This window comes from Odocoileus virginianus, chromosome 16, assembly GCF_023699985.2.
Source record: "Odocoileus virginianus isolate 20LAN1187 ecotype Illinois chromosome 16, Ovbor_1.2, whole genome shotgun sequence".
NCBI lineage: Eukaryota > Metazoa > Chordata > Mammalia > Artiodactyla > Cervidae > Odocoileus > Odocoileus virginianus.
The window spans coordinates 14,128,220-14,140,850 of NC_069689.1; positions in this window are offsets into that span (position 1 = coordinate 14,128,220).

Here is a 12,631-nt window from a genome sequence, read left to right on the forward strand (position 1 = left end):
TCAGTTATTGTCATCCTCTTCTCAAAATCCATTCTTAATACTCAACTGTTTTCCAGAGAGACTCCAAATTCAATGTGGAGGCACTCTCTCTCCTGGTTGAGTCCAGATCTGATCTCCAGGCTCATCTCAGCTAAATCCATGCCTTTCTCTAATTACCCAGGAGTTAGGAGTTTTCATGATTCCTCACCCAGGGCATGCAGTGTCAGGACAATAGAACTTTGCACACAATTGTCGACTTAAAAATACGTACAACCTCACAGCTAAGAAGTTTGTTTTATTTGGTGGACTTTCTGAGGACTTAAGCCCAACAGGCAACCTCTTAGATAGCTCTGAGGGACTGCTCCAAAGAGGTAATGGTGGATGTGCTCAGTCACTTAAGTCATGTCAGACTCTTTGTGACCCCATGGACTATAGCCCACCAGGCTCCTCTGTCCATGGGTGTTCTTCAGGCAAGAATACTGGAGTAGGTTGCCATGTTCTCCTCCAGTGAATCTTCCCTGGGATTGACCCCAGAGATTGAGCCTAGTTCTCCCACATTGCAGGCAGATTCTTTACCGTCTGAGCCACAAGGGAAACAGATCGTTGGAAAATTCAAAGATTGCTATTATATAAATAAGAAACAGGCATTAAGTTAATGAATTTAGTGCTTATTCTATGTTTGGGAAGATGCATGAATCTGAGCTCATCAAAGTTATCCCTTAGATATTATCACCTTAGCTCTGTAGGGCCAGCATTCTGTGTTTTCCCATCCTGAATCTGCTCAGGGTGCACAGTCTAGGTAGGGTTGCTGTTGGCTGATGGCTTGATGACCACAACATCCTTTGTTCACTGATATGATAGTGGACATTCCTCATCCCCACAAGGGTTCTTCTGTTCCCAAAGCTTCCCCCTCCCCCTTTATGTAGGAAATTCATCTTCATTATTCAAGACCCACTTACCTTTGACCAACATCTCCCCACTTCTTCCACCTCCCCCCCCAGCTCCTAGTAACCTCTGCCTTACTTCGGTTCTGCAAGTTCTAGATTTTTAGATTCTGTATATAAGTGAGATCATGCAGTGTTTGCCATTCTTTATCTGACGTGTTTCACTTAGCATAACATCATCAAGGTCCATCCATGCAAATATCAGGATTTCCTTCTGAATGATATTCCTCCATGTGTGTGTGTACAATTTTTTATCCATTTATCCTTCAACAGACATTAAGTTTTTTTCCATATCTGCCTATTTTATTGTACACTTCTGCAATGACCATGGGTGTGCAAATATCTCATTAGGATACTGATGTTATTTTTTAGATATAGTTCCAGAAGTGGAATTGCTGGATCTTATGGTAGTTCTATTTCTAATTTTTTTGAGGAAACCTCAGACTTTTTTCCACAGTGGTTGTACAAATTTACATTCCTACCAACAACAAATTTTCTCCACATCCTCACCAAGCCTTGCTATTTCTTGAGTTTTTGATGCCATTCTAACAGGTGTGAGGTGATAGCTCATTGTGGTTTGGATTGGTACTTCGCTACTGATTAGTGCTGGTGGGCATCTTTTCATGTACCTATTGGCCATCTGCATCTTCTTTTGAAAAATGTCTCTTCAGGTCCTCTGCCCATTTTTAAAACCAAATTGTTTATTTTACTTTTTTTTTCTATTGAACGGTACAAGTTCTTTTTATATTCTGAATACTAACCTATTAATAAATATATGATCTGTAAATATTTTCTCTCATTCCATAGGTCACCTTTTCATCTTGCTGATTTTTTTTTTTTTTTTTTTTTGCTCTGCAGAAGATTTCTAGTTTGATATATTCCCACTTGATTTTATAATATCTTTAGTCTTGGTTAAGTGTGAAGATTATGGGGTGTTGCCTGCTAGGTTCCTTCTCAAAGTATGATTTGGTAGGTAGATACTTGACTACAGCCTGGCACTTTGTAACGGCTAAGTCCATATGGTCAGACAAGACAAAGTTGCTTGGCCCACGTTCTATGTGGTGGGATTGTTTTCTCATGAACCTAGCCCTTGTGTCTGCCCTTAAAGGCACAGGGCTTTACACCAGATGCCTGACAGCTAGTAAATGTTCAAGAAAAGAAAAAGCAATCCCAGGCAGTAAATCAAAGGACAGTTTCTAATAAGAGAAACAACAGAACAAAGAATACAGGAAGCATTTGAAAGAGTCAGAATCATAGCATTAAATAATAGTGTGTCTGAACCTATAAATAATCACATGTGCTCTGGGGGAGAAATTTTTCCTTTTGGATAGGTTTATAAAACCAGATGAAGGAAGCAGGGTAGGTATCTGCGTTTGGTGCCAGAAACACACATGAACTTCCATGTCTTGAAATTTCCCCTCACCAAAGTAGCGCAGATGAACACAGTTGCCTGGCAATAATTCAGGGTGAGAAACAGCCTCAATGTAATAAAATTGATGCCTGATTGTCCAGGGGCTTAGTCTGCAGAGTACAGGGTAGGAAGGGCCTGGTCTGATTCTGCAGCTTCATTTTCGAATTGAGAGCAGGTTAATGAAGTTTGCCAAAGATATCCTAAATCATAATGGCCTGGGACCAGGATCAAAGCAAGAGGCATCAGGCAAGGAACTCATCGAAGCTGGGATGATGAGTTAAAAATAAGACGCAGCTTGGAAAAAATGCACACAAGCCTATCTGGAGAAACTGATCAGAAACAATCGGAGAATGCAGTGGAATCCCGGCAGGAAAAGCAGAAGTCCTGATGGAGATAAAAAGGGTCATAAACTCCAAAGGGGAAGAATGCAATGGGTTGCATGAGCCGAAAGAAATCAAAACAATGTGTGTTCCACTGCCCAAAGTCAAGTATGAAGGTCCTGATCCCAGGAAGGCATGGGCTTCCCAGATGGCTCAGTGGTAAAGAATCCACCTGCCAATTCAGGAGACATAAGAGATGCATGTTCAATCCCTGGGTGGGGAAGATCCCCGGGAGGAGGGCGTGGCAACCCACTCCAGTAATCTTGCCTGGAAAATCCCATAGACAGAGGAACGGGCAGGTTCCAAAGAGTCACATGAGTCTTGCAGCCATGGGGTCACAAAGAGTTGGGACATGACTGAAGCAACTTAACACGCACACAGCACACATTCACGAGGAGGCATTGCCCTGTCTCTCCAGAGAAATTCTAGTGTCAGTTGAGGACTTAGAAAGATCCTCAAATTAGAAGCAAACCCATACCAACCCCAGCGACCTTAAACATGTCTCCTCCGCTCATGGCTCACTCTGTAAAGCACATTTAAAAATAACAGCCATCCCCATAGTGGAAAGTTCTGGTGGGATTCAATGGATAATAATGGGAAGAAATTGAAAATTATAAAGTGTTTCTCAAACACCAGCCATTATTATGGGTTCAAACAAACAAAATTGATGACAGTTGCATAGATCCATTGATTTTTCTGTTAAATGGAGATTGTTCAAGAAGTGCCAGCCTCCTGGGTTTTTGTGAGGATTAACTGAGTGACTGCATATGAAATGTGTAGAAAAGTATCTGACAATAGAAAACCACATCGCGACAACACCTAACATGCAATGGATCACTCACTCTATCTTTGTAAACTAGTTTCTCTCACTGGAACTCGTACTTCTTAAGGAACAAAGCCACTTTACCTGTGTTTTAGCTTCTAGCACAGAGTAAAATATGTTGACATTGAAGTGTGCCTGATTATATGTTATAATATGACAGTTATTATTTATTTATAGGGAAAAAAAGAAAAACAAACAAACAAAAAATATTTATTTATAGTGGCTTCCCTGGCAGTTCAGACAGTAAAGAATCCACCTTCAATGTAGGAGCCACAGGTTCGACCCCTGGGTCGGGAAGATCACCTGGAGAAGGAAATGGCAACCCACTCCCGTATTCTTGCCTGGAGAATCCCATGGACGGAGGAGCTTGGTGGGCTAAAGTCCATGGGGGTGCAGAGTCAGACATGACTGAACAACTAACACTTTCACTGGTATGCATCATCTCTTTGGTTGAGGAATTATGTGAATTGTTTTGCCTTATTTAATTCTCACAACAGCAATTCAAATTAGCAACTAACATCAGTATTATTTTGCTGATGTGGAAAGAGATGCAGAGAATTGTTAAGCTGTATGATGAGAGATGGGTAGAATTCAAGCCCAGGCCATCCTTTGGACAATACCACAGTCTGTGCTTCTCACAACTAAAATAATGAATGAACTAAAGCATGAACAAATGAAAGCATGATTGAATGAGTGAAAGCATGAGTGAATGAAATGCATAAAAATCATTCACTATATTGGAGTTGCAGCCTGCCTCCCAGGACCCTGAAATCTTACTTGGGAATAATACACATATTCAACAATCCTTTAACAATCCAAGAGCAGCCAGAGGTGACACCCACATACATATAGCAGGCAACTTCGGTCACAGAAGAATCCAGAAAGCTGTCTGGGAAGGTGAGCTCTTTGGGCCCCTCTCTCAGTTCTCTCAGTGCCTCTCCTAAATTTCTGACAAACCCACTTTCCTTCCCTCTCCTCCTTTAGAAATCAGCCACCTGGACACATTCCAGAAATGCCACTGAAACATCCTTAACAAATGGGTTATTTCATTAGAAGGATCTGAGTCAGATTTGCTTCCCTCTGAGCTGTTCAACCAGATGTTAAAAGTTTGGCAAATGTCACATTAGTACAGAAAGTTTTATGAGCATAATGGCAAGAGCCACAGGTGCAATGCAGGGCATGGCCCCTCTGCACCTTCCAAGTGTAAGAACTGTGTCAAGGAAGTAAAATCTTGACAGTGTCTGCACCACGACAACCGTGAGTGGTGGCCCTCTGACCCACCATGGCCCCAGCACCCACCTCCCCTCAATCTCTCATCTGGCCACAAAGCCACAGTGCACGTGTGGTCATCTGGTCTGAGGGCAAAGAAGCCCAGGCTAAGTGCTAATATGCTAATGTAAAATCCACCTCTGATTTCTCTCTCCCAGGTCATCCCTGTAGCCCAGAATTGTGCTCTAGGCGAGCGACTTTCATGCCCATAATTGATCGTCTGTTTCAGATTATAAGTTTTTAGCTACTGCTGTTTCTGTTTGTCAAATGTTAACACCTCTGAAACTGCACCTCATTAAACTTTTAATATCCTGCCACAGCCTCTCCTCTGGAGCTGATCTTAAACTCTGGGAGGCTTAAAGAGATATATTTTTAATAGTCTTATCACCTTGGACATGACAAAGGAGTTTATGCGTTTTGTTTCCTCCACCACTTACTGCTGTTTATTTTTGGTCCCACTCTTCCATGACACCATATGGTTTAAGACACCATCTGGATGCCTTTTCAAATGGGGCAACTGTGATTCCTTATCGTGTTTCCATGAGAAGTCCCTGAGACCTTGGAGGGGGGAGTGGGGAGCAGCCACTTTCTCAGTCCCTTTCCTATCTCCATGGGTAGCAGGAGAGAAGTTAACAGAGATGGATTCCCAAGAAAGCATCTTGGAAGCTGGATTGGGCTACCATGCCCCTGCCCTGCCCCCAATTATACCCACGTGACTCTCACCTCCCCCATTAGCTCCTGCTGTGGATCTAAGACAATTTCAGGATCCAAGATAAAGACTCTAAAGATCAAGTCTAAGGATAACCCTGATGCTGGCTCCCACTGGGCTTTCGGAGGCCCCCAAAGCATCACCTATCTCAAACCCTGCACTTGCATCCTGGATCCTTCATCCAGCACCTCCACGTGGACCAAGAGCTTCTCCATCCTCATGGGCTACAATCGTGAGAAGGGATTGATACCTTGGCTTCTGGAAGAGCCTTGCACCACTGGAAGCAGAGCCTTCCCGCCCCAGGTCTGTCTCCAGCATGTGCTCCTCTCGACCCCGCCTCCTGCCGCATGCCTAGAACCACCCACCCATACTCCCTCTCACCTAGATCTCCGTCTCTGCCCTCCTCACAGCCTTCCTTCCCCAAGATCTCCCCATCACCCAAGTCCTGCTCCAGGCTCCAGCCTCCTGCCACAGCCGTCCCGCATCACTGGCCTGAGCCGCCTGTCGCCGCTCCTTCCAGACACAGCCCTGCCCCCGTGGAGGAAGACCTTCCTCATCTCCAACTGGCTCTGCCTCCAAACCCAGCCTCTGACCTCCTCCACACCTGCATCCAACCTTTTACCTGACCTCTCTGACAGCTTCCCCAGCTCCTTCTCTGATTTTTGAGGATACTTGAGCCCCTCAAGGGCCTCCATCTATGTGATAAGGTGAGAGAAAATTCTATTCACTCTATTAGTTCTGTTTTATTTACTTATTCCTCATTATTATACTAATTCTTTTTTTTTTTTTCTTCTTTTCCCCCCTCCCACCTCCCTCTCCACCCGATCCTTCTGGGTCTTCCCAGTGCAGCCAGGCCCGAGCACTTGTCTCATGCACCCAACCTGGGCTGGTGATCTGTTTCACCCTAGATAATATACATGTTTCGATGCTCTTCTCTTGAAACATCCCACTCTCGCCTTCTCCCAGAGTCCACAAGTCTGTTGTATACATCTGAGTCTCTTTTTCTGTTTTGCATATAGGGTTACTAATTCTATGTATATATTATTTATTATATATGTTATATACTAATTATATTTGTATGCTATTTATTATATATATAATATGGCAACAACAGAAGGTGGGATGGTTGGATGGCGTCACAAACACGATGGACATGAGTTTGAGCAAGCTCTGGGAGCTGGTGAAGGACAGGGAGGCCTGGCATGCTGCAGTCCACGGGGTTGCAGAGTCGGACACGACTGATTGATTGCACAACAAATATATACACATACATATTACATATAAAAATAAATTTACATATATTGATTTATTATTATAAATGCATGTTATTTATATTTATATAAATAAATGTATATATATACATATATGAACTGGACTGGCATGCTACCATCCGCGGGGTCACGAAGAGTCAGACAAGACATGGGGACTGAACAGCAAACATATCTGAATGAGGAGTGATGTTCACCACCCAGAGCCCTCCCATGACATTACAACCCTTCCAAAGTCCTGAGCTCTGACAGACTTGGGGACCCACCCAGGGCTGCGTGGTCAACCTGGAGAGCTTGACTCCCGACGGAAGAGACCAGCAGACGGGAAAGCAGGGGCACACAAACCTCAGAGGCCAGCTTGACCTCCACTGAGCCTCACCCAAGCTCGGCATATCCTGCCAGCTCTAGAGTGTCCACTAAGATGGGTAGCAAGAGGAGGGAGGCTGGATCCCACATTTAGAAGTCAAAGAGACGCGCAGACGGAGAGGGGACAGAGGGGGTGAGTGGTCAGGACTGAGGCTGCAGAAGGGTTGTTCCGGGCATTAGAGCCAGATCCTTACCCTGAGTGGACTCCTGGGCAAGGCGGGCCTGGAGTGGGCAGCCACGGCTCTGGCCTTGGAAAACCCTGGGCAGGAGTGAGAAGGACAGAGATGCAAGGAATCACTATTAGTTGGTGAGAAAGCAAGTTGGTTTCCCGGGAGGGCAGGAACAGACTGCCACGAACGGGGTGGCTTAAAACTATAGGAATTGGTTTTCTCATGGTTCTGGAAGCCACAAGCCTGGAATCAAGATGCTGGCAGGATTGGCTCTCTCTTGGGGCCTCCAGAGAGAATCTCTCCCATAACTTTCTCCCAGCGCCTGGTGGTTTGCTGTCAATCCCTGGTGTCCTTCCTACGTAGACACACCTCTCCAGCTTCTGGCTACGTCTCCACGGGGTCTCCCTGGGGCTGGCTTTACTTCATCTTCCCTCTCTGCCTGGCTCTGTGTCCAAATGTCCTTCATCTTATAATAAGGACACCAGTCACTGGATTAGAGCCCAGAGCGACCTTATCCAGGATGAGGATGACCTTACGTTCATCTGATTATTCCTTAAAGATCTATTCCCCTGGGACTTCCCTGGTAGTCCAGTGGTTAAAAAAAAAAATCCACCTTTCAATGCAGGGGACAATGCTTCAATCCTTGATCAGGGAAATAAGATCCCACACACTGCAGGGCAACTGAGCCCTGGAGCCGCAGCTACTGAGCCTGTGCACTCTAGAGCCTATGTTCTGCAACAGGAGAAGCCTGTGCAGTGCAAGGAAGACCAAGCACAGCCAAGAAAAAAAGATAGACTCCCAAACAAGGTCACACTCTGAGTTTCCAGGTGGCTGTGAATTTTTGGAGGACACTCTTTCCTGATAGCTCAGAAGGTAAAGAATCTGCCTACAATGCAGAAGACCTGGGTTCGATTTTTGAGTCGGGATGATCTCCTGGAGAAGGAATGACAACCCATTCTGTTATTCTTGCCTGGAGAATCCCACGGACAGAGGAGCCTGGTGGGCTATAGCCCATGGGGTCGCAAAGAGTCGGACAAGGCTGAGTGATTAACACTTTCACTTTTTTCAGTCCAATACAGAAGGGCAGAGCCAAGTTGGAGCCAAGTTTTAAGAACATCTTGGATTTTTAGAGAAACGTGGATGCCAGGGCATAGCATCAAATCTCAGAACAGCTCAAGAGAGCGGATGAGCGCGGGTCAGCTCAGGCCCCGGGACATAAATACAGGCCAGGCCAGACAGATGGGACCAGTTTGAATCCAGGATTATAGATTCCTCAATAAGTTATACAGATCATGCTCATTTCTCTCCACCAGCAGTGGAGTCAGAAGCAACATCTCATATCCTGAGTGAGTCTTTGCCAACATGATGGCTTTAATGAGCCTGGAGTCAGGGGCTACTTTAATGAGAACGTGAAGCTCTACACTTATCAGTGTCTCAGGGCCCTTGTCCTTCAACCAAAAACAGGCACAGACAACTGACTGAAGTGGGAAGACTTCCCCCGAAGCTCAGTTCCCCCGAGGCCATGAGTCCAGGCCCACAGTCCAGCCCCAGAGGCAGGGAGTCAAGGTTCTATTGCTTCTTGGCTAGTGTGCAAAAAACAAAACCAAGCAAAAGCTATTAATTGGGAAGTGAGAATAAAATGTTATAAGACACTATTCTGGGACTGAAAAAAAAACCTCGAGAATGGCCATCATGATACCAAGCTACATTAAAGTGGGTTTTAGAAACTTCTGTTAATTTCCATGTGACACATGAAAGGAGCTAATTCCTGGGTTCCTCCAGCAAATCCTACCTGGTGGAAGAAGGGGAGGAGGCTCTCAGAAAACAGCACGTGTCCGTGTTCACTCGTTAAGTCATGTCCGACTCTTTTGCAACCCCAAGGATGGCAGCCTACCAGGCTCCTCTGTCCATGGAATTTCACAGGCAAGAATACTGGAGTGAGTTGCTATTTCCTTCTCCAGGAGAACTTCCCAACACAGGGATCGAACCTGAATCTCCTGCATCTCCTGCACTGGCAGGCAAATCCTTTACCACTGAACCCCTGCTGAAAAAGGAGGGAAGTCCCCCCAAAAAAGGAAGGCCGATCAAATCTGTGTCCTGGGGCTCCTCAGAGCTCATTCCCCTGGATGTTAAAAGCACAATCTTCACAGCACATGGAGGCCCTCCTCATCCCCTCCCCCAGGGCTCCCTGAGATTCCCCTTGCCTGGCTGTCATATAAGGGACTTCGGGTTGTTCCTCCTGTCCCGCCTGCAGTCACGGGCATCGATGCTGGAGACAAAAGACGAGCGGTCTGACATTCAGCAGCTGTGTGACCTCGACCTCTCCTTGGACTCTCTGGCCCCAGTTTCTTCGTGTGCAAAGTGGAAGATTAGTAATACCACGTGCCCAAACTCTTACAACATATGTAAACAGGAGGAAAATAATATAATTCCCATTTTTCAAATGAGAAAATTTTAACTCAGAGAAGTTGGAATGTTGGGCCACTATTCTGCGAACTAGGTCTTCTCATGGGGTATTTTTGCTCATCTGGTAACCAGTACAACCTTGTGGCTGCAAAAGTCTTTTCTGGAAACATTTAAAATGCATCCTAACAGCACTGGTGGTACTGCCTTTGGGGGCTTAATTGTAGCTGATCATCACTCTGTGGGGCTTCCCAGGTGGTGCTAGTGGTAAAGAATCCTCCAGCCCGTGCAGGAGATGCAAAAGATGCAGGTTCGATCTCTGGGTCAGGAAAATCCCCTAGAGGAGAAAAGGGCAACCCACCCCAGTATTCTTACCTGGAGAAACCCATGGACAGAGGAGCCTGGTGGCCTGCAGTCCACGGGGTCACAAAGAGTCAGACACAACTGAGCACGCACACACACACACATATACATTAATGCTTGAGTGGAAGGGAGTGTCCACTGTCTTGAGGGGTTCACACATACAGTTCTGCAAACGCTTTACAACAGAATTTCCTGGCAAAGACTCTGTGATACCTTCCTGACAGTTTAAAATCAGAGTCAGAGAGTTTAAGAACCCTCTCTGTGGTCACACAGGCTAAAGATGGTTTAGCTGAGACTTCAACCTCTGAAGACCGACTCCAGGACCAGGCCTCTGACGGGCACCCATCTGGGGTGCACCTGCAGCGTGGGGATCAGGGCGCGTTCCCAAGCTCTTATTTCCACAGTCTGGAGCCTCCTTCCTAAAGACACATGAATAAATACATGCTGAATAAAAGAATGAATGAATGAATGAGTTGTCACGGTGCATCTTCTCATATCATCTTAGGTCCTTCTCATCAGGACAGGGCCCGGCACTGGCAAGCATGGACAATAAATTCTTCTATAAAAGATATTTTTATAAAGGATATTTTTGTCTACCCAGGACACAGCATGGTCAGAGACAGTTTGCAAGATGTCCAGTAGATGTTTGTTGAGGGTCTGAATGATCACATTGTGTGTGCTAGTTTGTATTGGGGAGTATATTAATTTTCTGGGGCTGCCATAACAAAATGCCACAGTCTGGAAGCAATGCATTTTCTCAGAGTCATGGAGAGCAGAAGTCCAAGGTCAAGGTCTCCTCATGACTGGTTTCTTGTGAAGCCTGTCTCCTTGGCTTGGAGATGCCCTGTCATGCCACTCCTTTGCAATGTTGTCCCTTTATGTGCCTGTATTCTGGTATCACTCTGCGTGTCCTAACCTCTTTACAAGAACACCAGTCATATTGCCTTAAGATTCATTCATACCATCTCATTTAACCTTAATTACCTCACTCTAGGCTCTGACTCCAAATATAGTCACATTGTGAGATATGAGCTGTTAGGGATTTTATATATGAATTTTGGAGAAAACGGATAAGCCTGTAACAGTAAGATTAAAACTATTTTTGGTTATTCTTATTAGTTAAGTGTATGCATTCTGGAACTGTATTGTCTAGGCTTAAATCCTGGCTTTGACATTTATCAACTGCAACACCTTAGAGAAGTTACGTAACATTCTCAGTATTTCTGTTTCCCAATCTGTAAAATGTGTATAATAACACTGACCTCTTAGCATGGTTGTGAGTATAAAATTTAGAAATATAGCTTGTTTTGAACTCAGGCTGGTACATTGCAGTCACCCAGAAAATAGCTGCATGATTACATGTCTCTTTACCAGATGACTATTTCTGCGGTAAACATGCATGGCCATAATGAATGGATTATGTTAGTCGCTCAGTAGTGTCCAACTCTTTGGGACCCGATGGGCTGTAGCCCATGAGAGTCTTCTGTCTTTGGGATTCTCAGGCAAGAATACTGGAGTGGGTAGCCATGCCCTCCTCCAGGGGATCTTCCTGACCCAGGGGTTGAACCCAGGTCTCCTGCATAGCAGGCAGATTCTTTACCATCTGAGCCACCAGGGAAGCCCTGGTAGAAATGAATGGAAAATGTGGGCAAATTGCTGCACATGTGCAAGATATTACTGTGTTTGGGAGATGTCATGACAAATTCATCATTGCTACAACAATATAGCATAAAATCTCAGAAACCCTTTTTGGGTTTCTTAGAAAAGATAATATTTGCTAGATTTCAGAAACCTTGGAGCACCTAGAACTATCTCTGTGCAGAGATTTCCCAAGATTGTCTCATCGGGGACAAACACAGTGGCTTTGTGTTTCTTCACTGGAATCTGAGCAAATTTGCTGCCTAAGGAAGCTTTAGGTAAAAGAGAATTAATGCCCTCATGGTTCTGAAGTCCAAAGTATTTTACCAACTCCCCAGGCAATGCTGCAAACAACATTTCCAGTTGTCTCTGGTAATGGACCTTATCTTTCAACCAAATCACTGGAGTCTGGCGGGGGGGGGGGGGGGGGGGGGGGGGGACCAGATTGATAAAAGCTGCGCAGCCTCTGCATTCTTTTAGAGCTGGGAAACCTTCCATCTCCATAAGGCAAGTATGTCCTTGAATTAGAGCGTGGCCGTGTAATCCTCATTCACTCAGGGCCAGGGAGACTGGAGTGCAGATGACTCAAGGTCAAGCTGCTGGTAAGGGCAGAGCTGGGGCATGAACATGTGTCTTTGAACTTCAAACTCACAAACTTCAAACTCTTCTACATTCAGAGAGATAGTCATGTTGGTCTTGGGATGCTTAGTCAATAAACGTGTCAGGCATAGTTCTAGGTCCCTAAGGTTCAGTAAACAAAAAACTTCTCTGCACCCACAAAGGAGACTTTGGTTGACTAAGACCCTAACGATTTGACTGCGATTTGTAGGATAAAACAATCAAGGAAGGGAAATGCGGGAGGAAGGAATGCTTTTTCTCAGCTTTACTCAAATTGCTTTATCAAACCC